At 38.4% G+C, this 27,906-nt stretch overlaps 1 long non-coding RNA gene across 1 annotated transcript in view; it reads right to left on the reverse strand.

Annotated features, from left to right (window-relative positions):
• LOC136874777 (uncharacterized) overlaps positions 1-27,428 on the reverse strand; it is a 44,446-nt gene extending 17,018 nt beyond the window's left edge. Inside the window, exons 1-2 of the long non-coding RNA XR_010860298.2 lie at positions 27,331-27,428; positions 4,647-4,782 (exon numbers count right to left, since the gene is read on the reverse strand). This is a non-coding gene — a long non-coding RNA (uncharacterized lncRNA). The remainder of the gene's footprint in view (positions 1-4,646; positions 4,783-27,330) is intronic.
• Between the last annotated feature and the right edge of the window lie 478 nt (positions 27,429-27,906).

Genomic DNA, 27,906 nt, shown 5'->3' on the forward strand with positions numbered 1-27,906 from the left:
TGCACTGATGACTAGTTTAGATTTTTAGAAATAGACAATATAAGAGAACTGGTGACTGATGATTAAACCTGGCAGAATAGAAGAGTTTGTTGATTATAATTTAATTTAATATTGTCATTATGTCAAAGTATATCAATCAAGTCTTCATGTCTGTCATAAATGTACATAAATTTAGCTATTTAAAACAAAGAAGAAATAATATTCACAAAATTGTTCCATGAACAATATAAATTAATGGGGATTAAGATTTTGCTAAATGTGAAGGGAACCTTCAGAACCAATAAGTAACTGTTTCTTCAGACCTGCGCTAAAAGTTGTACAACATTTCTGAAATGGTGCCTCTATGTCGTACCGGCAACCTTGTCACCGTGACATTGTTGAAGCTATAGAATGTCCAAACTCTTTGGAGTTCAGTTATATTTCCTCTTGCCTCCCCTGCAGGTCAGTTTAAAAACAGGAAAATATGGGTGGAAAAATACGCATATTTGTTTTACATGCTTAAAATTTTAAATCTCTACAAAATTTTATATTGCGGATTAGTCAACAAAACTTTTAGTGATATTTTTTTCCCCTGTATTACTTTTGGAAGCACTTATTGGGATGGATTGACAGTTTCCTTGGACAGATTCAACAGAAAAGTGATTTCTGTCCTAAACAGGCTACCCAGATATCAAACAGAAAAGCAGGAATGGTACTCCAAAATGTGGGACATTGAGGATAAATATAGGACTTCATAGAATAAGAGTTAACAACACTTGTGTATTGATTTTGTTTCATATAATACTTAATTTCATCACATATACATATATAAAGTTTTATTTAACATGCCCAGAGAAAGTAAACTTAAGTTTGAAAAAAATAATAATTAATTTTAATGGAAAAAAGCAATGATTTATAAACAGTGATTTATTGGGCACAGGAATTATGTGCTTACCTGTATTTTTGTGATGAACTAATATTCTTTAAACACTTTGTTTAAATATTCTAGGAAAACTAGGAGTGAAGTAGTTTCCTGTTGCTTTCCTCACCAAACCAGAAATTACTATTACATATCAGTTTGGCAAGTCCACTGAAATGTACAGAACTTGCTGACATGCCATTTTATGGTGGAATTTCTAAATACAAGAACACTTTGAAAGTAAGTTGCCAAAATATGGCAGTTAAACTATTATCACAAATAGAGGACATTTTGGAATTACTGAAAATTCCTCCTGGATGGCATACAGAAGGCTAGAATGTAGGACATGTCTGGAAAAAGAATGACATCTGATCAGTCTCCCTTCACTTTCCTGTCTGAACATAGACCACAATTCCCTGTTTTCAGGTACTCTCAGACATCAGTGATGTGTACTATCCTGCTGAGACTAAGAATCAACATCACAATCAGTATTATCACCAAACTGCTTGTAAAATCCATTGGTATGCATGCCACAGCTATGTTGCTGTAGAATATAAACATTATACCATAGATCAGCAATGTCCATAGGAACTGCTTGGCTTGGAGCAAGGAGGCAAAGAAAGGATGTAGTCGAGAGTGCAGCATGACTGAATGCAGTGAAGGGTTCGTTAAATATAATATGTTATTCTGGTTTTAATGTTTCCAATAAATTCTCCCCAGAATGACATGAAATGTTACTTTTCACAATAACTTATTATGAAATCATGTATGTTGGGTATTCAGCCCGAAGGCTTGTTTCATCCTCAGCAGCTCCTCCATCTGCTGTTATAGATGGCGTAGGTATCACTGATGGAAACTAGGAGTGAGGTAGTTTCTCATTGCTTTCCTCACCAAGCCAGAAGTTGCTATTACATATCAGTCTGCCAAGCCCACTGAAAGGCATACACCAACCGACCCTATGAGCAACATTTTCACACCATTCATAGCAGGGACTGGCTGCATAAGGAATGGCATTACTAACATTGCTCATACTTAAGTCACTTTCATATTGTCAAAACCAACAAAGGATGAGACCGAGACACGTCAATGAAAGTAACAAATTTGATCTAGTCCATTTTAGAAGACAAAGTACACTGTAAACACTAGTTCTCATCAGTAAAGGCACTATGAATCATAAAACTGCATAAATAAAAAGAGTCGGTTGCTTTTAGCAAAATATAAATTGAATATAATATTTGTAAAACATAATTATATGCCAACTTGGTTGAAAACAACCAAGGAGAAGATTGAAGAAAATCAGAAGTTAATGGAGAAGAAGATGGAAGAACACCAGAAAATGCAGGAGGTGGAGATGGACAATCAGAAGAAACTGTGAAAGAAGTGTGAAAACTACCATGCCGTTAGGTTAGTTTTTATAATCATTGTAAAATATCAAAGTATTTCATGCCTGCCAAATTTTAACACATATTCTTTACAGAAGAATGAAAATACAAATTGAAACTGAGTTGGGAGAACATACTGTAAATTTGGCTTCAGGAGAAGTGTAGGAACACATGAAGCAATCCACACTTTACATTTGTAGATCTATAAAATGCATTTGACCGGATGAGTTGGCTGTGTGGTTAGGGGCGCGTGGCTGTGAGCTTGCATCTGGGAGATAGTGGGTTCGAATCCCACTGTCGGCAGTCCTGAGGTTCGCTTTCTGTGGTTTCCCATTTTCACACCATGCCATGGCCACTTCCTTCCAACTCCTATGCCTTTCCTATCCCATCGTCGCCATAAAACCTATCTGTGTCAGTGCGATGTAAAGCCACTAGCAAAAGAAATGAAGGCATTTGATAATGTTGATGATTGGACCAAGCAATTTGAGATTCTGAAGGTGATCGGGACCAGATACTGAGAACAAAGAATTACCTGCTATGAGTATAAAAATCATTCTGCAGTGATAAGAATTGAGAACTTTGAAAAAGAAGCAGCAGTCCAGAAAGGAGTGAGGCCAGGCTGGAATCCATCCCCCTCCTTTTCAGTGTCTATATAGAACAGGTGGTAAAGAAAATCAAAGAGGAATTTGGAAAGAGAATCACAATCCAGTGACCCTCCCACCCCCTACCATGGTGGATCACAGCCAGCACTATACAGGGTTATTCAGCTAAGTTGTCCACCACAAATATCTTCTGATCTGTTAAAGATATAGACATTCTGTTTTAAAATTCTTAAATTATATTAAGGGGCAGGAGACAGGATGTACTCATGAGACGGACAATAAAGCACTTGAAGTATTATTACAATTTCACTGTGTTATCTCGTCTCGTTTTGATTCAACTTCAATAGAACAACATTTTTGTAACTCTGAAATGCTGTACGACATACTGTTGTTTCTTGGGGCCCCCTCGAGATAAGAGAAGGTATGTGTGTCTTTCAACAAGGTGGAGTCGTGCAACATCACAGCGAGTGGTGCATCACATTCTGTCTAATGCCTACACACACGAAACCCTTGAATATCTCCAAAAAGTACTTGTATGATTTGCTAAATAAGCACAATGACAAACTTGTTGCTTGATTCTTAGTTGTTCTTTCAGGTGAAATTAGTATAGCCCCATTAAAGAAACCAAAGTTGCTACTGGTTTCTCGGTAATTACGTAAGTGACTGAGACAAATTGGACAGTATTTTATGAGCCCCTTAATACTATTAAGGAATTTGAAAACATAATGTATATACTTTTAAAGCATCAGAAGATATTTAAGGTGAACAACTTAGCTGAATAATCCTGTATATTTAGGTGGAATTCTGACACCCTTCCATTCCACTGAAAGCTTTGTAACCAATGAAGTCATTCAGAACCCTTGAAGATGCTGAAAGCAGTCTTCAGTGAAATGTCGAGACCATCACATGCTCTTAGATCACGGTCTACAAGCTCAGAAAGTACAGACGCCGCAATTCTTACTCTAGTGGAGGCTTTGTGAAAGATTGTTTAGTGGCAGTTGCAGATGTTTTGTGTCCAGATAGAAAGCAGCTTATTGAAACAAATCAGTTTGTTGTGCTGGACAGTTGGTAGGCACATGGATAATATGGTAGATGATACTGTATGAAACATGAACGACATTATCAATGCATTTGAGGCATTCTCGATTTCTTTGGATAAAAGCTGTGATCTTGTTCCAGTGCACAGAAGAAATGCTTGCCTTGCAACTTACGGGACATGCATTTGATATATTCCAGCTGAAATGGGAAAAAGTATGTGGAATATCGACTGATGCAGCACCATCGATTGTTAGACTAAATGTAAGGGCTCGAGAGAAACAGAAAATAAAGGAAGAGTTACTCGTCAGAGAAACTGATATCTGTAACATATGTTTTTTCTCCACTGTATTTTACACCTAAACACTGAAAGACAGTGGTATCTTGTGTCAACCATATCAAGTCAAAAAAGTTTCAATCACCATTAATTTAAACCGCTTGTAGATGAACTGGAAAGTGAGGAAAAGATGTAATTACCCTTCATCTGCTTTTCTTAAGTACCGGTAAGTAAATATTTTGCTTACGGTTATAACATTCTTTTGAATTGTTGTGATGTTAGTGTACAATGAACAAATTTCTTCATTGAATGTGACTATTAAATTCTTGTGAAAATGTTTACATTGTCATGTACAGCCCACAACACCATTAAGTCCTGTCGGATTGGCCCGCTCCATGTTCCAACTCTCACATCGCTCGTTTAACCCAACAGTGCAGAGTAGCCATACTTACTCTCAACATGCAGCCTCTGCATTATGCTGCCATCTCAGTCAAACTTTATTTCACAAAGGGTTACTGTATTGTTTGCTCTTCCTTTTGGTGGATATGTCAACTCCATCTATCCACTATTTCTTTTCCTTTGAGCAGCCTGAAAGTCAAGAAATTTAGCGCTGTGACAACCAATCTTGGCTTAAAGCTATAAAATGCTGTTTTCTAATGAGAGTATTTCTTCGCTTTTGTAAGAACAATTTACGTGCAAACAATGAACTTCACTTTTAGGCTTGTATTGAGGATATGATTTACTTTTCTTTTCATTGAATGATTCTATTTTTGGCCGATATGACGGCCATCCTCAGCTATTCACAACAAGACATTGTTAGATAAGGACATAGTAATATTCCAAATATCTTCATAAAACAAGTCTAATGGGGTTAAATCCCAAGAAGCTAGGACCATAGATGATCACAAAAACACATAATACAGGGTGTATCTGTGATGATGTTACAAACTTTCAGGTATGATGGAGGATGCAAATGGATCAATTTGAGATAAGGAACCATAGTCTGGAAATGTTTGAGTCAAAAGTTATTAATAATCCAAATTGTTTAATATCTATCCATTCTTAACAGACGCCAGGATGTTGGAATTTTGTCCCTCATTAGTTCTTTAACTCGCCGGAAGTCAATGACATGGGGTTGTCACCTTTAAACACCCTTAAATGCCCCCGACCTCAGTTGGGTTTGAACCCGTTAACTTGGGACTAGTAGACCAACACCGTATCCACTTCACCACTGCGGCCTGCAGTCAAAAGTTAAAGCAAAAATTGGTCTGATACCTCTGACTGTACTGTACACTACATATGCTAAGAGTACAATAGGGAGACAATCCCAAAGAGCAGAAGAGGCTAGGATATTAATTCAATGACTCCAATGCAGATGGTGTACTGTGTACTGACGTGATCAGTATGTGATGTCTGTACCATAGGCTTCAGTCTGTGTTTACGAGTTGAAGTGGAATGTTGATCAGCCCTATCCAAATAGAGTTGTACCCGGTTACAGAACTTGCAGATATGGTGTTAGTGTGTGGGCAAGCTAATGGAAGCAGCAGAGAAGCTGAACAGTTGTACAGGACCAAATATCCACATAGGAGACATCCGGCTCACACCCTGTTTCCACGACTGTTCCAACGATTATGTGAAACCGGTCAGTTGGTACCACAGTACAATGACCAAGGAGGATGACGAATTACACGGACTCCCAACTTAGAAGATGCAGTGCTTGCTCACATGGAGGAGGTGCCTGCAATCAGCACTCGAGCAGTTGCACGTGAAATGAATGTTTCTTATGACTGTGTGGCAAGTATTACGTGAAATGTAGCTACACTCTACCATCCACAGAAAGTGCAGACTTTGAGTCCTGTTGACTTTGCACCTCAAGTCGTGTTCAGCCAATGGGTCTTGCAGCCCCTAGCAGTCAATCCTCACTTTCCTGCGTATGTGTTTTTCACAAATGAAGCCTGTTTCACCAGAGATGGAATGCCAAATAGTCACAATAGTCATGTTTAAGCCGATGAGAATCCCCACGCTATAGTTGTGAAGAGCCATCAGCACAAACTTTCAGTCAACGTACCGGCAGGCACAGTCAATGATTATGTAGTAGGGCCATTTCTTCTTCCTCCCAGCTTAAATGCAGCAGTGTACACAGTGCTGCTCAGAGATGTACTACCAATGATCCTGGAACACATCCCACTTGCCCTTCGTCAACGGATGTGGTTCCAACATGATGGAGCCCCACCTCACTTTGGATTGAGGGTTTGTGAACACCTGGATCAGATATTTCTGCAAAATGGATGGGAAGAGGAGGTCCTGTTGTGTGCCTTGCTCATTCACCTGATCTCACTCCACTTGATTTCTTCTTGTGGGGCCATGTGAAAAGCTTTGTGTATGAGACACCTGTCAAGACTAAAGAGGATCTCTTGGCAAGAATTTTTGCTGCCTGTGACGCTGTTCAAGTGACATTGGAGATATTCTAATGGGTACAACGTAATTTTGTGAGACAATGCCATGCCTGCATTTTGCACAGGGGGACGCCATTTCAAACACTTGTTGTAAATGGAGCAGCTCGTGAAACTTGTGCAGGTAAATGGTCTTCCCGCACATTTCTTCAACGTTTTGCATCCGAACAGGACAACTTTTTGGACTCAATTGTCATGGGTGACGAAACCTGAGCGTTCCACTTTACACCTGAGACCAAGCAACAATCACGCCAGAGGCAGCATCCCTCTTCACCAAAACCGCAGACATTCAAGCAAACACAGTCTCCCGGTAAAGTTATGACAACTGTGTTTTGAGATCGAAAAGGAGTATTGTTTGTTGATTTTATGCCCACTGGGACCACAATTAACGCTGACAGGTACTGTGAGACTCTGAAGATACTCAGACGGGAAATTCAGAACTGGAGAAGAGGAATGTTGAGCAAGGGCGTAAATATTCTCCATGACAACGCTCGCCTGCACGTTGCCCAGCAAACTGTTGCTCTCCTGCAACAGTTTCAGTGGAACATCATCACCCACCCACCTTATAGTCCCTATGTTCCCTAAGTTGAAAGAATATTTGGCTGGAAAGAAATTCAGCACTGACAACGAGGTGAAAGATGAGGTTCACAACTTCTTGAACAGAATGGCGGTGAGCTGGTATGACGTGGGCATACAAAAACTGTCACAGCATCTACAAAAATGCACCGACCGAAATGGTGATTATGTAGAAAAATAGCTAAATGTTCAAGTTGTAAAATGATGTAAACCATTGTAGAACTAAACAGGTCTATGTGTTTATAAAAATATAGGAGACCTTATTTTTGGGATTACCTTTGTATATTATGAACTACACTATTTTTTATACACTTCTCATGAACATTAAAATGATTTTGTTAAAAAGCAGAATGTTGAACTTGAATAGGTTACTATTCTGATTGTTGAAACGCATGAAAACATGTTGTCTGTTATATATATGCTTGAAAAGGTGGAGCATTCTTCTATAAGTTATAAATGCTATTATACTGGCTGAGGGATATCCCGATGTTTAGAAAAATCAAGTCACATCCATCTGTAAGGGTGATAGTGGGGGATATCTACAAGAAGAGGAAAGGAAGAAATACTTAAGACGGATCATAATAAATTTCTTACCGGGCAAGTTGGCCGTGTGGTTAGGAGCGTGCGGCTGTGAGCTTGCATCCGGGAGATAGTGGGTTCGAATCACACTGTCGGCAGCCCTGAAGATGGTTTTCCGTGGTTTCCCATTTTCACACCAGGCAAATGCTGGGGCTGTACCTTAATTAAGGCCTTGGCCGCCTCCTTACAACTCCTAGGCCATTCCTATCCTATCGTCGCCATAAGACCTATCTGTGTCGGTGCGACGTAAAGCAACTAGCAAAAAAAAATGTAATGAGGTCGAAAATAGTAAAATGGAAAAAGAAGCTTTTCCTTCGAGGTTCCAGTGGTGCACCTTATGTAGCTGTTAGTGTTGTGACAGTAGTAGCTGTCTATGGGGTGATGGAGAAAGGAATAAAGGAGAGGGGAACAGGGTGAGGAAGAGGAGGGGGTGGGGAAAGTTGAGGAGGGAAAGAAGAGAGAGAGAGAAGGATAGGTGGGGAACTGTTTGGAGGATCATTCATATGATGTGTGTTAAATTTTCTATCATATTACAGTATTTGAATACTGTAGGAATTATTGATTCTACAAGAACATTAGTGTTCTCAAAAATTTCATTGATATTGAAAGCAGAATTAGTAAACTGATCAAGGGAGATAAAGTACTGTTTTAAGATGTTGAGAAGAGGACCTTTTTGACTAAAATAAAGAATATTTATATCCTGTTGAATGTGAGAGAAATGGTGATTGAATTTCTAAATGTGCAACCCCATAGCAGATAATCTGTTATGCCTGATAGCATTCATATGCTCCAGGTATTATATTCTGAATCTTCTTCCAGTTTGACCAGCATGTGTAACCGCAATCAGGGCATTTCAGTCTGTATACACCTGAACACATAAATTTGTTAACTGATTTAATGAGCCAGAGTTATAAAGTTGACGAGAATTCTTATTTGAGGTCCTGAATGCTACTCAGATGTTAATTCTTTTAAAGGGATTAGTTATGTGATGAATGCTATTGCTGTTGTAGGTGAAAATAGCATACTTTTGCTGTGGTTTTGATTCTCTAGTTAAATTTGATTTAGGTTTATATTTGATCTTGTTCATATGTCTATTTATAAATTGAAGGCTAAAACCATTGTTCAAGGCTATTTGACGAGTAACATTTAATTCTTTATGATCAGACTGAGATATAGGGATATTAAAAAGCTCTATTTGTCATACTTTAGTATGAAGCTTCTTTGTGGGAATTTGGATGTGCAGAGTCTGCTCTGACAATAGTGGAAGTTTGAGTAGGTTTTCTGAAGGTTTTGAATGTGAGATGGCCGTCTTCTTTGGCTATGGTTAGGTCAAGATAGCTAATGGATATGTTATTCTCCTTTTCTAACGTAAACTTAATATAAGGGTCTATGTTATTAAGCAATTGTAATGTTGTTTCACTGTTCATTGACCATTCATCCATCACCACGAGGACATCATCTGCATACCTCAGCCAGCGTTCAATATTATTTGTTTCCAATGCTAGTGCGTTTGAGGTGATCCATGTAGATCTCTGCTAAGATACCTGAGGCCGGCAAACCCATGGGGAGACCATATTGTTTGTAAATAAAGTCATTAAACTTAAGATAGTTATTATTGAGAATGAATACTAGAATGTTTATGAACTCTTCTATTTCAAGGATGCTCATGTTACTATATTGTCTTAGATTGTAATTAATGATGGCTATAGTTTCTTTTATGGGAATACTCAAATATATATCAGTAATGTCAAAAGAGGCCTGTGTGTGATGTGGAGCAATTACAACACTTTTTAAGATATTACAGTACTGAATGGAATTTTTTTAAAGTTTTATTTGCATGAAATTTGTGATGATACTTAATTTTTTTTCAACACATTTGGAAAGTTTTTAAGTTGGGCTAGGTCTCCAATTTATTACAGGTCTAATTGGATTTAACCCCATTCAGGTTGTTTTATTAAGATATTTGGAATGTTACTATGCCCTTATCTAACAATACCTTTTTGTGAATAGCTGAAGATGGCAGTCATATCGGCCAAAACTAGTTCTATTTAATGAAATATTGTGTATTGATTAGATGATTAAATAAAGGCTTTTAGTAAGAAATGTAAGAACAATTTACAGTGACTCGCATGGTGGTAATCTGAATTCTAATAATAGTTTTTTGTAAAATTATGTTACTGTGGCAGAAATGAATGCCAAAAGTAGAGGCAATAGCAAGGTATGTGTTATTGAGCAACATGCCTGCATGTCAGGTGCCTATGCATTTCAGTGGGAAGGCATGTGTACTTAATGCTTGGTTGTTGTTTAAAGGGGCCTAACATCAAGGTCATTGGCCCCGGATGTGTACTTAAGTAGTTCACAGGAAGGTATTTGGTTTGAATAGGAGTGTATTGTATTGTACCAAAATTTTGTGTGCATATGTGCTGAAACTACCGAGTTACAGAGGTTCCAATATTACATATTTTATGCTCCTAACTCATGGTAAGTAGTGACATCCTCCTGCATTAATGAGTAGCTTTTTTCCATTTACTGTCCGACTCGTTGGCTGAACGGTCAGCGTACTGGCCTTCGGTTCAGGAGGTCCTGGGTTCGATTCCCGACCGGGTCGGGGATTTTAACCTTAATTGGTTGATTCCTACGGCACGGGGGCTGGGTGTATGTGTTGTCTTCATCCTCATTTCATCCTCATCACGATGCGCAGGTCGCCTACGGGTGTCAAATAGAAAGACCTGCACCTGGCAAGCCGAACCCATGCTGGGATATCCCGGCACTAAAAGCCATACGACATTTCATTTCATTCCATTTACTTTACATCCCACCAACACAGATAAGTGTTATGGCAATGATGCAATAGGAAAGAGCTAGGAGTGGGAAGGAAGTAGCCATGGCCTTAATTAAGGTACAGTTCCAGTATTTGCAAGGTGCGAAAATGGGAAACCACAGAAAATTATCTTCAGGGCTGATGACAGTGGGGCTCAAACTTACTATCTCCTGAATGCACTATCACTATCTCCCCAAACAATGCAGGCACTCATTCAGTACTAACAAGTAGTTTACTCTGTGATGATATAAATATTCTTTAATATTTCTGATTTGATACCCTTCTGTATATGACTTTAATTATAATAGTGATGTATGGCATTCCTTTATTTTATAAATTGGAAATATATATACAGTGTGATTCAATAGCCCCTTCCAATATTGTTTGCTGCAGCCCAACAAATGTGCACATGGTTATAGGGGTGCTATCCCCCTGCAGGCCTACTGTATGGTACTATTGTTCAGTGAGCACATTTGGCTCACGATTCTTAACCCTGGCAAAATGTTATATCATCTATTCGCAAAACATGATGCTTTGAAATCATGTAGCAACGTCCTTTTACCATGTAACTGTGTTAATGTGTTGTGCCTCGTGACCGGGTGTAACAAAGAGGGAAAGCAATGTATTAACTAGGTAACAGTGCAGTAATTAATGTCTTAAACATTGAATCAGATGGTGTATATACTGTGCTCTTGTTGTACTGCCAGCATGTTTCCAGCAGTGTAGCTTAGCGGATGTGGTTAGGTGTTCACCTAGCAGTCGATGGAATGTGCTAGCAGCAGTTCGAATCCTGCATCATTCAAATTTTTGCATCGGTATGATGTTTGAATACATAAACACAGGCCCACGTTTGCCACATTCAAACAGTAGAATGACACTGTTATTCATCTTGTGTCTTGCACACACTCTGCTGGTTAGGGCCTGAATGTACTGTAATCTATGCTGTCATTCAGGATGTTTTCCACAGAGGAATATATTGACATGCTCCTCATTTATGAGGGAGCAAGGCAAAATGCATGCGAGGCAGTACGTCTGTACCAGGAATGGTATCCCGACAGGTGACACCCAGCTGCTGTGACATTCCGCCGTGTTGACAGATGCCGTAGAATAACAGGCATGATTTCCAACCAGCCACCAGTTCGCGATAGGCCCGTTACATCGGGTGAAACAGAAGAGGCCATTCTGGAGGCAGCTCATAATAATCCACACATCAGTACAAGGGCGATTGCATGACAGGTGAACACCAGCCAGTCGTCTGTCTGGTGAATATTACATGAACATAAATTTCACCCATACCCCCTTGAGCTACACCAAGAGTTCCATAGGTGGGATTTCGAAGCTCAGATGGAGTTCTGTTGGTGGCTATTAGGCAGGATGGACAATGACACTGCATTCATATCACATATCTTGTGCTTGGACGAATTGCGCTTCCACAATAATGGGAACGACAATGAACACAACATCCATTATTGGAGTCCGGACAATCCTCACTGGGTGTGACAGGCAGCCCATCAAGTACGATGGGGAGTGAATGTTTGGTGTGGAATCTTGGGGGATCACCTGATTGGACCTTATTTCTTCAAGGGCCATTGGACGGGCCCACACTACCTGCACTTTCTGCGTTAGTAACTCCCACTGCTGCTGGAGGATGTGCCCTTGCGGGATCGTTTGACGATGTGGTTGCATCAGGATGGAGCTCCACCACATTCAACTTTGCCCGTCCGTAACCATCTCAACGAGGACCTGCCAGGGAAATGTTTCTTGGACCACCAAATCACCGGATTTAATGCCTTTATACTTCTTCTTATGGGGACGTCATTTACACTCAAGCACCATAAAACCTCAACCATCTCCGGCAACTCATCATGAACGCCTGCCGAGCAATTACACCTGGAATGCTTCAACATACAAGACGATCTATTGGACACCAGGCCCGAATGTGAATAAACCAAAATGGTTATCACATTGAGCATTTGCTTTGATAAAACATTTTCAGGGCGGTTGTGTTCTTATTATTTCCAGTCTGTATGTGTCCGGTCTGCTAACTAATCAGCCCTTTGTAGGGCCACAAACAGTGGCGGTGGGCTCTCAGGAGCACATGAGCACATGAACACCCAGTTCTAATGCATATTCACGCATTCATGGTTATCGGTAATTCAAAATTGTTTCCTTTTTTCATCAATCGATCAAAAGCATTCGACTTATATCGAAGCTCCGTTACACTGACAGCTGTTCGTTTCGAATGACAATGCCAGGGAGCACACTGGAGATTTTGCTACGAGCCTTAAGACTATACGCATGCGCATGGAGATGATGTCATGGTTTATGCACAGATATATCCATAAGCGAGGAGCATGGTAAGGAATGTGCCGTTCCGTCTACAACCACCCTCAAACCAGAGATAGTATTACTATTGACCACAAGGGTCAGCCACCTCCTTTGTTACTGTTGGCAACAGCTCCCTAAGTAACTATTGAATTACATCGCCAGAAAATTGCGCTAGTAGCTAATTCTGAACAGGTGTTCATAATCACAGGATCAGCGAATGCCTGAGCGACTCATCCCGGCAGTCGTAATTTTAGTTTTCTTGTACACTCACAGATTAGTCTCGGAAAAATGCATCCTCGGTTATAAGGGTTCCACCATACTATGAGTAGAGAAGCAACTGTACAAGGAACTTTTAGTGAAATGATTTAAGTGAGGTTGTACTTATTTACATTCTACTTTGGTATATTTGAGACGTGAACACAAATTTTGTTGTGAACCCCCTGAAAATTTGGTCACGAACCGCCACTGGCCACAAACATATTCATTAACTCACAATTTGCATGAAAGTGGGTATTGAACTTACATTGCATGCAGTACGTATTAAACAAATATTTCAAAAATTTGTAATCTTCGCCCTAGACTCAAACCTCCCATCTGACATACAAGCTCGCTCCACCATGCCTTTACGAACTACACTACGGTTCCGTATGGCACACTGGGCAACTTACAGCAAGTATCAGGTTTACTGCGGTCACAATATCAATTTTGTGTTTTGCTGGCGTGTCGGGTTCATATGGTCTAGAAGGCACACGAGTCTTCCAGTGTTTCTAGTACTATATAACATTACGGCATCCTTTCATGGTGAGGTGGTAAATACCAAGATATCCGGTTGTGTTGTCTTAGCATACCAGCAGGGCAGAGGTTTTCAGGACGGAATGAATATTGTGGGTTGCATAAAACTAAATTAGAAGGGGCAGCTGAATCACGCTGTATGCAGTATACTAACATATGAATGATATGAGTAAAGAAGTGACATCAGAGATCAGGCTTTTTGCGGATTATGTTATCCGGTATAGAGTAATAAACAAGTTACAAATTGTGAGAAAGTGCAAAATGACCTCGATAATGTTGCGAGATGGACAGTAGGCAACGGTATGATGATAAACAGGGTTAAAAGTCAGGTTGTGAGTTTCACAAATAGGAAGTCCTTCCAGTTTTAATTACTGCATTGATGGGGGTGGAAGTTCCTTTTGGGAATCATTGTAAGTACCTAGGTGTTAATATAAGGAAAGATCTTTATTGGGGTAATCACATAAATGGGATTGTAAATAAAGGGTACAGATCTCTGCACATGATTATGAGGTTAGTTAGTGGTTGTAGTAAGGATGTAAAGGGGAGGGCATATAAGTCACTGGTAAGACCACAACTAGAGTATGGTTCCAGCGTATGAGACTCTCACCAGGATTACTTGATTCAAGAACTGGAAAAATCCAAAGAAAGGTAGCTCAATTTGTTCTGGGTGATTTCTGACAAAAGAGCAGCATTATGAAAATGTTGCAAAGTGCAAATTTTGGCCTGGAAATACCTGGGAGAAAGGAGACGAGTTGCTTGACTAAGTGATATGTTTCAAGCTGTCAGTGGAAAGATAGCGTGGAATGACATTAGTAGACGAATAAGTTTGAGTGGTTTTTTTTTTTTTTAGTAGGAAAGATCACAATATAAAGATTAAGTTGGAATTTAAGATAAATTGGGGCAAATATTCATTTTCGTTTATATGTAGGGGAGTGAAGGATTGGAATAATTTACCAAGTGAAATGTTCAATACATTTCCAGATTCTTTGCATTGAAGAAAAGGCTAGGAAAACAACAGATAGGGAATCTGCCACCTGTAAGACAGCCGTAAATGCAGATCAGTAAATTGAGAAATCTTAGATAAACTAGTGGCCTACCACAGCAATAGCTGCAAACAAAGACTAACAGTGAAACTGATGGTAAAGGAAGTGTGAGAAAAGTAACAGAAAATATACTGAACTCCTTAAGACCATTTTATTTACCTTTAAACTTACATTTCCGTTATGACTATATATATGATTATTTTTTAACCTTGTCAGTAGCACTACAATAATATTACATTTAATACACGAAACTGAACTTTATATTACTAGAACAGGCAAACCAAAAGTTTTGTGAATTGCCGTAGCATCTAGCAATAACAAAGCTGCAATTCCTGTCCACGCAGCAGCGACTGCAATCTCACTTCTGCTTGTAAAAAAAATGTTCTGAATTAATTTCACAGAGCCATCTATCGGATTAACATAGAAAGATCTGCACTGACAACTTTCACAGAGCCCTGTATTGGGCTGGCATAGAAAGACCAGCAGAGACAACTTTCATAGAGCCATCTACCGGCAAATAAATTTTACTGCAATGACTTAAGCATTGTATTATTTGAATAAATTACTATTTTACTCAAATAAAGGACTTGATAAAATAAATTATATTTTTCTAGTAATATTGAGATGGAGACCTTTCTTTTTATGTATAATACATAGGCATTAGTATTTCAGTTTACTTACAATATTGCGTTACATATTCAAGTTATATATGTAGATTATCAGAAAAATTTCCAAGGGTCGTTACACCTTTGTAATAAATGAACAAAAATGTTCTTCAAGTGTCTTTATATATTAACTAGAACCATGCAAGACAGTGTACTATAAGTAAAAAGGATCATCAGCTATTCAATTATGGGCAGGCTTACATGAATTGAACAATTTCCATTAAAATCAAAATGTTACGTACTTATGGTATTCCTTTCTCTTCTGGCCATAATTACTGAAAGAATACTAATTATATTATTATATATAAAAAGTTCATAATATATTTATGAACTCCTCAATATTTCAACATAAGAGAATGAGAATGTTCAGTTGACTATAACATAACTCCCTCTCTCATAATGATCTGAATTATACATATGCTTGGCCTATAAAATCAGAATTCTTTTATTTAGCAGTGGACCTTAGAATGTAAGTAGGACTCATGGATTCTTCTTGTACCTTCTTTTATGCTGACCTTTTCAGTGAATCAAATGAGAACATGCCTCTCAGTTTGCTCCTTAACTGTTCTATTTTCTTTTCCTTACTGATGAAACTGGTGAGTGCCTACAGCCATGAAACAACATTCCATACAAATTCATCTCACTTCTTCTCCGACCCTGTATCAAGGAAAAGGACTATGGGGCAGACATACATACATACATGAAACTGGTGAGTATATTGTAAAGTAAGAAATTCCGGATAGAAATTTAGTTCAATATTTGAGAACAATTAAAATTTATCTTCCTTTTTACCTCCAGAAAGAATTGAACCATTAAGTTATCAAGTGTCTGTCTCTGTGGCATAGTGGTTAGCGTGATTAGCTGCCACCTCCAGAGGCCCGGGTTCGATTCCTGCTCTGCCACGAAATTTGAAAAGTGGTACGAGGGCTGGAATGGCGTCCACTCAGCCTCGGGAGGTCAACTGAGTAGAGGAGGGTTTGATTCCCACCTCAGCCATTCTCAAAGTGGTTTTCTGTGATTTTGAATTTCTCCTCCAGGTAAATGCTGTGATGGTACCTAACTTAAGGCTATGACCGCTTCCTTCCTGCTTTCTTGTCTATCCCTTCCAATCTTCCCATCCCCCATAAGACCCCTGTTCAGCATAGCAGGTGAGACTGCCAGGGTGAGGTACTGGTCCTCCTCCTCAGTTGTATCCCCCGACCCAACGAGAGACCCCCCCCCCAAAAAAAAGTCTCATGCTCCAGGATACTGCCCTTGAGGTGGTAGAGGTGGGATCTCTCGCTGAGTCTGAGGCAAAACCCTGGAGGGTAAACGTATTAAGAAGAAACAAAGAAAGAAAGAAGTACCATTTTATAGTCATACTGTGAATAAAAATAAATAGGAACAAAAAGACAGTCCAGTGTGGAAAATGGGATCAACAGTAAGAAGAGACTTGGAGAATATGGAACAAGGTCAATCACCACATATTCACACATTACTGTCTTCATATAATGGGCTTTATCCTCTTCAATTCCAGTTCTTCTACATTTATTTGTTCTCAGACCTAACAAGCTTGTTTCTGCTACACACATTCATCAGGTGAGTTGGAATCAACACACAATGAGAGGCCATCTTCATAGATCTTCAGTCTTGATGTAGAAAGTGTAGGATAAAAATGAAAACCAGACAAATACAGAGAAAGGGAAGAGAGAATAAATCAAAATGAATACAGGTGACAAAGGCCATTTCTGTTGTAGACATACCATTAAACGGGATAAATTTTGGCACTTTTGATATTAAATTGCCAACAACTCTTACAGTTTGAAAGAAAAAATAAAGTTATTGGCACTTTTAATGAGAGACTGAATCAAATATATGTAACGTATAATTCAGGTCGAATTTGATTTTATGCCTAAAAGGTTAAAAATTAATGTTTTCCAAAGCTAGACCCTTCAGTGGAGTAACTTGGGATATGCTTTTGTTTTACACTGCTGACCATAGTCGTACATGGTAAGTCAAGTAATAACCAACCTACATCAAATAACTATCACTTCATAATTTCACATATATTTTATTACATTTTCCTTGTTCTACATGAGCTCACAACTGACATTATTTTGTGCATAAACTACTTGTGGATGTTAATAAAACCAACATTTTTCTGTGGAATTATTAATAATGAAGATATTGACTCCAACTTTGTTTTCTTTTAAATTGCCCCTTGTCTTACAAAACTTCTGATTTCAGCCATCTACCAAATGACAAAAGACCAATTGCTTATATTACCGTCAAACGGGTTAACTTTGGACACAGAGGTAAATGAGGACATTGGTACAGCAATTTGGAAGTCCCATCACTATGCCTTTGTTTTTTAGAATCAGAGTAGCTGACCTAAAATCTGTATTTTCTATGCACCTTACCAAACCACATAGAACATCATGGACCTCGATTTCTGAGGAAACGATGGAGACAGCAATTGTAAGTGTTATATCAGCAAGTGGGGAAGCTATAAAAGAGGGAACTTTTATCATAAATGTCTTTCCCAGAAAGAAGAAGGTACTGTATATATACATACATATGTCGTGAACAAAATGATTTCTACCCAGGAATGGATGTTAGGCCATAAGTCAATATCATCAGCAAAGGACATTTTCGTTTAAAAATGATAGACACGTGTGAAATTTCAGTTGAGGATACCAAAGTTGGTATTAAGGGGGTCATAAAACACTCTGCTACATTTTTCAGTGGGATTATTAATAATGAAGATATTGACACCAACTTTGTTTTCTTTTAAATTGAACTATAGTAATTTCCAACTCTAGGAGAAAAGTTTGTACTGTACCCTATGACTTTAGACATGTAATTTACTTCTTGAAATATCAATAATACTTCAACTTGCAGTTCTAGTGGCTTACAATAGTTGCTAGTCTTGCCATATGAGACAGGATTCAATAGTGGAAGCTGTTTCCTATCTGCAATTCCAAAATTGTGGTCATTTTCTTGAACAACCATTACATGAAATTTGCATCATGGAATTTTTCTACATATCACAACATATTATGAATGTTTTTCAGGAATCACAGCACATTCTAGTTGCTTTTTGCTCATGGAGAATTTTGGTCCCTGTACTATGTATAGCACATCATCTTTATGCCTTTTTTCATTGTAATACCCTTTTGCTTCAAGAGTTGTTTCAGTTGTTTCTACTTAAGTATAATTAATTAACCCAGAATTTGTTTTGTCGATATACTTAGCCTACTCTAATGCCATTTTTTACCATGTTTCCATTAGAAAACAAAATACATGTTGAACTATTGAATATTATATTATATTCTTCTTCCTGTTCTATGACCGCATAGGATCACTTTAGTCAGTCCATCCTTCAGGTCTCTTTGAAGGGATTGTTCGGGCTTTGTGGTCCTCCCAGTACTTCTTCAGACACTACGATCTTTGTGCCCTTTCCTCGGTTGAAAATGTGCGTGTTGTTGGTTTGTTTTGCGGAAGGTTTATTAAGTTATGGTTTCTACACAGGTCAGCTAGTAACTCCCCATTTTATTTGTTTTCTTGTGTGCTAGCCATTTTCCAATGATGTCATGTTATTTTCTTTCTCTACCTAGTTTAGCATTGAAGTCACATATTAATAATTTTACATGGTGTTTGGGGATGTGTTTTATAGTCTAGTTCAATAGGTTCCAAAATTCTTCTGTTTCCTCATGGTCTTTTGGGGAGGTTTTTTATCATTCGTGGGAGCATGGGCATTTGTTATAGTGTACACTTTTTAGATGCCTTTAAGGTGAGCGTTGTGAGTCATGGAGACTGTGATTTGAATTCTTGAACTGAGTTTATTATTTTAAGGCTCACCAAAAATCCTGCTCCAATTTGTGGGATATTCTTCATCACTCGCTTCCCAGATATACCTTTATACAGTCTGTACCCTTGAGATTCCAAGGCATCCTGGTCAGTGTTTCTAATTTCCTGTAATCCCATGATAAGAATTTTGTGTTTTTGGAGGAAATACAAGACTAATTCTCTCTCCCATCAACTCCAGCATATCAAAGTTTATTTTGCAAACATTAAAGAAAGAAATCGGAAATCTGGTTGGACTTCTACGGTATGGAAGCGATGATGAATGACAAATGGAAGGAAGCCAACTACGAGTTATGGCACGTATCAACAAGGCTTTCACTTCAAACTATGATCCACGATGAAGTATTACTCGCCAAATGAGGGATGCATGTGTGCTTTGTGCGGGAAGCAATGTGATCGCTATCACGTACTAAGGTGTGAAGGAAGGAAAATTCCTCTAATTAAGTTCTGCATTGAATGATTTTGTTTATTCTTTGTATATAGCAATTAGCTGCAATCAATATTATTATTATTATTATTATTATTATTATTATTATTATTATTATTATTATTATTTAATGTCGACTTACTTAACTGTATTATTTTCTTCCTTAATTTCTCCATATGTATGTGAGTGCTAATCCCGAAACCTGGACACTCATTCCTTTAAGGAAAAATTCCAAGTTGTTGAAGTGTGTAACTTTTTGATCCCGAAAATTTTCAAATATGGAGAATTTTAATGATGGTGCATACTTTTGTTTTGGGGTAATTGTTGGCTAAACGGTAAGTCATTTCAAAAACTGCTCTAAAACAGATAACACAACCGCCTCTCAATTGGATGAGATCTACGAATTTGGTCCTATGATTTTTTTGTCGTATCTCGATTCTTTGTTCTTTAGATAGGATTACATTTCTGGGTTATAATAAAATCTCTTCAACTCGATTGTGACTGGCATTAGGAATAGGGGTCTTTCTTTGCAAGGAAAACTCACCATCTTTATTGTGAATGTTAGTTGGCAAGTAAACCTGTCATTGTAGTAGAAACTCCCGAGCTCGATTGTGAATGACAATAGGAAATGTGGCCAGCCATTATCATCAAAACTCCCCAACGTGCACATTATATCAGAAACGTATGGGGTCCTCCCCATTTTGTTTATCGGATAGCGAGCGCTAAGAGCCGTGCAATTCAACATAATATTACTCACTGCTTGTACAGTAATTTACGTAGACATTCATATACAGTGTAGAATACCGTAGCAAAACACGGGTACATTTGCTAGTTTTACGTAAATTTTTTCTAAGGAATTGTGTGGAAAAATGAAAAACAAATGGAGTTAGCGAGTTTTGGAATGACAGAATGGAGATAGAAAGTTATGGAATAATAGCATGTGGAGAAGGGCAGGTGAGGAATGAGCACTCGAGTAAAGGGGCTCGTGATTGCCTCCAATTGTAAAATAAATTGTATAACATAAATGCTGAAAAAATTCTCAGTATTAAACAGAAAAGAATTATGAGCGACCCAAAATATATTTAATGTTTAACACAGCATATTATTCTACAGAAAAAGTCATAGGGTGTTTACACCAATATTGGTCTGCAATATCAAATTGGTGCTTCAAATCCTGAAAAGATGTAAATGCACGTCAAATGCTGGAGAATAAACACCCTAGATTCTTAAGTCCTCGTCTTGACTAATATCGGTGTGTTCACTGTACAAATTAAGAGAGGATGATTGCCCAGTTCCACTTAAAACAATAATCACCACCACCTCACAGTGCAAACATTCTTCATTGTCACAAGCATCACTTCGTGTTGCATCTTCAATGTCTTTGAACAGGCTGTTGAAAATCGACAACGTTCATCTTCAGCCCACTTCCCACCAAAATGACTGGCTAGTAAGGTTTCGATGTTGGTAATTTTTGCTGTATTTAACACCACATCTCTTGGCACAACTTCAGGGGCGCAGTCACCAAACCGTTTTCCCCTCTTCATCACAGAATTTCCCTCTCCTATATTTGTATTATAGTGTGGTTCTCCATTGACAGTTGGGGCCTATCCTGCCTGATGATGTCTTTTCAATACCTTGTCACTTTCATAACTGTTTTCTTCCATTTACTCGGATCACTCGTTCTTGCCCTACTGGGGATGGGGTTACAGTTCCGTCACACTTCATTTTTCTTCAGATATTGTTTTAATCACGCCAGTGACAGCAATAAGAACACAAAGCATTCACCTTGACAACAGGAACTCAAATTCCAAGAGTAGCCATAGAAGATCACATCATGTGACTGCAATGCATAGCATTCATTGGCTGCTCGGATATAGCAAGTTTAGGAACGAAATCGGCAATGGAGTTAGCGATTTGTGGAATGATTACTGAATTTAAACAGTATTATAATAAGTTTTCACAGATTTTGGAACAATATTATTACTTTATTACTTAGCCCTGTTGAAGACTTACCCAACGCAGTAAGATGGAGTCAGCGAGTTTTGGAATGGAAGGCCTCAATAATTTGAAAGAAATAATTCGATATCTCGCACCGTTATCATTTATCAGCTGCTGAATTTAGCCAATCAGATCGCTTCGTGGGCGAATTCAAATGGGTTTTGCGTGGATGTGTTGCTAAATCTGTACGTGACTTACGAACGGCTTGAGAGCCCTGCCGAGAAATCAGTATCAAACACAATCACACCGTTGGTTTCAGCCAGTGTCACCTCTGCATATTTGCTTTGGCCCGATCCTGTCAGCTCGGAAGTCTGTATTCAAACACCTCTCCTGGCGGAGTATCATTCTTCGACTGGTGCTTTCATGCCGGTCTTAAGCTACGAACAGATTTAGCAACACAGCCTCGCAAAGCCCATTTGAATTCGCCCGCGAAGTGATCTGATTGGCTAACTCCAGCAGGGGATAAAATGACAAAGGTGCAAGATATCGAATTATTTCTTTCTAATTATTTATCAAATTGACCAACCCTCTAACGCTCCGAAAACCGTAAAAGTTGTTAGTGGGACATAAAGCCAATAGTATTATTATTATAAACTTCGTGTTAGCCAGCAAATGTGTACCACCATGTGTAGTTCTACGTGCATATAACTGAATTTGGCACCGTTGTCTGTGTTTCCTTCTCGGTTTGCTTCACAACGCAAATATAGTAAATATAGGCTGCTGCAGCTATCTCATCGTATATGAGGTTATTAAGCTTACATTATTTATTGATCTCGACAATAAAAAAGATATAGTGAAATATGAAAGTGTTAGATTATCTACATATTTTGAAAGTGACTCCAAGTATAAAGTATGGAAGGGGTTTTGGTTGAGAAATCTAGTCCCCTGCTGCAGGGCGATGGCTCAAGCAGTAGCATTACTCCCTGTATCATTACACCAAGCTATAATGCAAGGAATACGGGTAGGGACCGGTAGTCTGAGAGCTGTATTCTCGGTCAATTATTCATGCTATCATTTGGAAGCCTCAGTTTTGAAGAAAAACAACAAATAATGACAAAAGGTAGGCCAGCTCCAAGCATTTCCATAAAGACGAACAAGGAAGAATATAATCGTAATTTCGAAACGGACTATTATACTTCTTCAAATCAAGAAACAAACTGTATTGTTGACCTTGCGTTCTGTTCGAAACAGAAAAGGGAGTGTGGATTAATTATGTATTTTGTGACAATAGTAACGTTCACAAGGCCAAAGCGCGCCACGCAAAGTATCATGCACACCTGTTTCCAGTAACTAAATTGAAAACTTTCGGAAGAACCAGAATTAATTTTCGGTTGAGTGAGCAAAGAAAGTTAGATGTTTTAAAACAATTCAGAGTTTAATTAAAAACCGAGAACTAAAGAAACGATTGATTGATGTCTGCTGTTTGTTGACTAAACAAGAGCTGCCCTTCAGAGGTCATAACGAGCAGGAAGATTCTGTCAACCAGGGAAACTACATTAACCTAATTACGTTACTTTCTAAATACGATAGGAAATTGAATTTTCATCTTCACAGCACGGGAGTGTTTAAAGGAACATCCAGCAGGATACAGAAATATATTATTGAAAGTGTTAGTGGCATAATTCTGGATAAGATTAAATCAGAAATAAACCATGCATTTTTTACAGTAATAATATTGGAAACTACGGACATCACAGCCAACGCCGTAGCCGTGTTGAAACACCGGATCCCGTGAGATCTCCGAAGTTAAGCAACATTGGGCGTGGTCAGGAGTTGGATGGGTTGCCACGCGCTGTTGGTGGGGGGTAGGGGAATGGAGGAGCGGAAAGGAATTGGCCACCCTACCGCACGTAAACTCCGGCTCAGGAACACCTCTGCGGAGGTTTGGACCTGCCTTCGGGCAGAATAACCCTTACCTTACGGACATCACAAAGCTCTCTCAACTTTTAATCATCATTCGATATGTAAAAGATGGCGCTATTCATGAGCATCGGCTATTCCTTGGAAACAGATGAGTAAAAGGGTCGCACTGGGACTCTCCATTTCTTCGCCCACAACAACAACAACAAAAAAGGAGAGAGATTCATTGGTTTTACAGAGATGTCGTAAGTTATCGCGCTGCAATTGCTGTAAGCGATCATATTTTTCAAATCCTCTGTCATTTCAGTTATGAGCAGAAGCTTGTACCTCAAAGTTGTGATGAAGCTGCCGCTTTTTATGGACACGTAAACGGTTTACAACACCTTGTGAAAAACAGGTCCCCCAGTGTTCTCTTCATACATTGCTATGCTCACAAATTCAATCTCGTTATTTCCCAGTCTATTATCCGTATCAAGGAATGTAAGGTATTTTTTAAAACGTTGAGTGACATTCCAAATTTCTTTTTTTGCATTCGTCGAAACGCGCTAACGCACTGGCTGAATTTGAAGTAACATACCGATTTCCAAGTACCGATATTGCCAATACAAGATGAAATTTCAATTCCAGAAGAGTGAATGCAGTGAATGAAAATCAAACACAGTTCATAGGTTTTTCTTTTTAGGGTATTGCTGAAGATCCAGACAGTTGGGACACGAAAGCTTTAATTACCGCAAAAGGCTATGTATTGTCATTAAAGGTTTTCGACTTTGCATTTCTACTGAAAGTTTTCTGCTATATATATTGCTTACGGACACACTATTCAACATTCTTCGAAGTAAAAACCTTGAATGTGAAATACTGCATCGAGAAAATGAAAGAGGCAATATCCCACCTTAGAAACGCAAGAAATGATTTTGAAGAAACATATAAGAAAGTAGAAGATGGTAATCTGGAACCTCATATGAAGAGACGTCGAGAAGATGACCCACTAAACCCAAAATTAAAATATGCACTTCTATACATTGAAATTATTGATACTGTAGTTAGTTGGACAAATGGAGATGAAAATTCAATATTTCAGTGATTTCCAATTTCTTGAGCTATTAGATTCAAAGAAATTTCAATGCTTCAAAATTCGATTTCCTGATAACTTGTTTTTAACTCTTAAATCAAGTTACGGGAGTGTTTTCTTCAATTTTGGCAATTTGCGGAGTGAACTAATATCGGTATACTGTATAGGCTCTCAGACTTCTCGAACAAAACTGAGAATGAAAAGATGCAATTCTTCAAATAAACAGGATTGACAGAAGAAGCGTTTACCAAAACATATAAATTATATATCTAGTGTCAACAATATCAGTCAGCACATCCACTGTAGAGCATAATTTTCTTTCCTGAAACTTGTAAAGACGTCTCTTCATAATTCGCAAAAGGAGAATAGACTTTCTACACTTTCACTGTTGCCAATTGAAAAAAGGATTGCTAAATGAATTTCAAAGCGAAAAATCCTTCTACGACGCAGTTATCGAGAAATTACTTCGGAATAATAATAATAATAATAATAATAATAATAATAATAATAATAATAATAATAATAATAATCGTATGGCCTTAGCTACCGTGTGCAGACATTTCAAGTTGACGCCATCTGGCTGTCTGCTCGTCAATTTCGACGTTCCGTCTTACTCTAGGCCCACTAGATGGCAGACCGAGTAAACCGAAACTCTCTTGGGCGTCTATGGCTGAGATTTAATTAATTTTGTCGGGTGAACACCAAATGTGTCACCAGAGATTTTTTACATGCCGATATCGTACGACATGGAGTGTCGAATGGACTTTTTTTCCGCCCTTTAAAAATCCGACTACCTCTGCCGGGTTTGAACCCGCTATCTTGGGATCTGGAGGCCGACACTCTACCACTGATCCACAGAGGCAGCTACATTACTTCGGAAATACGACAGGAGAATTACACAAATACACAAATGAAGTTGAATTTACTGTAATTGACTTTATTTATGCTTACTTATATTTGATTGCTTAATTTATTAAGGCATTTATGTTTTTAAATTGTGTATAGGACTATATTTATTGGATTTCTCCAAATTTTGACCCGAGTCTTCGACGAACCTAGTCTCTTATGAGAAACGTCACTACACGCCACTGGTAATGGAATACTAAAGCTTGCCCTTAAATACTATCTTGTTGGAAGAAGAGACATTGTTGGGATCATGAAACTATGTTCTGAAGCCTGAGATCGGAACAGGCTTAAGGGGTCGCTAAACGAGATTCCAGGTCGAAAAGTTAAAACATGTTTGTCATTGTTAAAGGCTCATACGTTTTATATTTAAATCAACTTGCTTTTTGTTGATACCTATATTAGTTTTCAGCTTGTAGGTTTTCGAACTTGATACTATAAGGTGGGAAAGAGTTATTGAAGATTTATCAAGGTATAACTTTCTAAGTTAAGCAATCAATGGCTCCATAATAAATGCACTGTACCTGGTAAAGATATATTGGCTGCTTCAAAACTGTCTTCAACAATGTCATTAGTCCCCACCCACGACCCCTCCCGATACTCTGTGGTGTCAGCATGAATTTTGGATATTCTTGACATTCTCTGGAGTAAATACTTTTGGGCCCTGGAAAATGCAATCGTTGAAGACATACGTCAACACATGTGATATCTGATGTTCATAATTAAGGTGATTTTCCCCGATCTTCCTTAGAAAGAACATTATGTCATAAGTGCCATACAGAACCATCCGTATAACATATTTTGAAGCAACAAAATTTCAGCAGGGAAACTTGTCCATCAAAATTATCTAAGTTCTAAATGGTTGTCAAAATGTTCTCGTTTCTTAAATATAGCCTGTAGTAGTGTTAATACCCAATTATATTATGTTATAACTCTCACTATCTCTTACATGACATGAACATGTCCATGTTTATTATCGGCAGAAGATACCACATTTATGAAAATACACAGTGATACTAAACGTATACTGTTTTATGGGCATTAATGGGTTAATAGCCTATCCATGAATGGGAAGTAGTAAATAAATAAAGAAATGAAAACGGTAAAGTCATGACTTGTCGGGTAGTGCTCACTACAGTTTGTAGTATCGATGTCGGCGACCCAGAGTGTATGTCCCGCGGTTATAAAACAAGCAGCACGCTCGTGTAATACTAACCTTGGACTAGAATAGCATCCCAGTGAGAGCACTAAATTGCTTTTAATTAATCCGTAATGCCATGTGATTGTGATCTGCACTTTCTTTCTACCTACATAACGTGTTCCACTTCGTTGGCGCCTCTTTACTTTGGCCTGGGTTCCTCGCCCAGAAGCACTTCTTAACAATGAAATCTACTCATCTGACATCAAATCACTAAAAAGAGATGATGAGAGAAATACAAGATACGCACACAAAATCTTTGAGAATGCAGTCCATGCATAAAAGCTGTTACCGTATAACTTGTCCTATGTATGGCATCCTACACATAGTAACCAAACTCTAGTAAAACCGACAATTACTATGTTTATTTTATGTTAATTATCTTTTATCACATGCTAAGTACAACTATACCTTGTAAATATGTATTGCTCATTTGTATAACTTCAAAAACGTATTATGAATACGTCTAACCTCAAAATCTGTGTTGTCGAAAGCTGTAGAAAACTCTAAAATATTCGTGTATTAGGTATAATCCACTATCATTCTGTTACAAATGGAGGTTTCTGAAAACTTACAGTCATGATTTATTATCCAGATACATGTAGAAACATTAGGAATCATGTAGACAATGTCCACGTGTGTTTGTAAACGGTAATCGAACATTCGAGTTTGATCTACTCCAATCGAGAGGCCGGCCGATCGATTGTTCGGATGTGTTCCATAGGCAACGGTTCCATTTAGTCTGTCGCAAGAACATTTCAAGAAGTCGATATTTCTAGACTGTTTGTCGAACACTATATATATCGAGCTGACAGGCAGAGTCAGGAAGTCAGCGTTGGGCTCCGTGGTGGAGTCAGTGTTGGACACCGTGATGAAATCAGTCAGTCAGTCAGTGACAGAGAGACAGTGCAGTAAGATAATGTATAGTTCCGTTTTTTATGAGTTTCGACTTAACAGTTAACCGGAAGTCAGCCGGTGGTGCCAAATTGCTACGAATACAAACAGCTGATTTACGATACACAACACGAACAGAAATGTAAATACTGGAATATAAGTCCATAATCAGTTATTCTTTTTAGCAACATACATGATTCACATAAGACCAATAATACACAACACATTTAGGATAAGGCTACAAGAAAAAAATATGT

This window comes from Anabrus simplex, chromosome 5, assembly GCF_040414725.1.
Source record: "Anabrus simplex isolate iqAnaSimp1 chromosome 5, ASM4041472v1, whole genome shotgun sequence".
Lineage (NCBI taxonomy): Eukaryota > Metazoa > Arthropoda > Insecta > Orthoptera > Tettigoniidae > Anabrus > Anabrus simplex.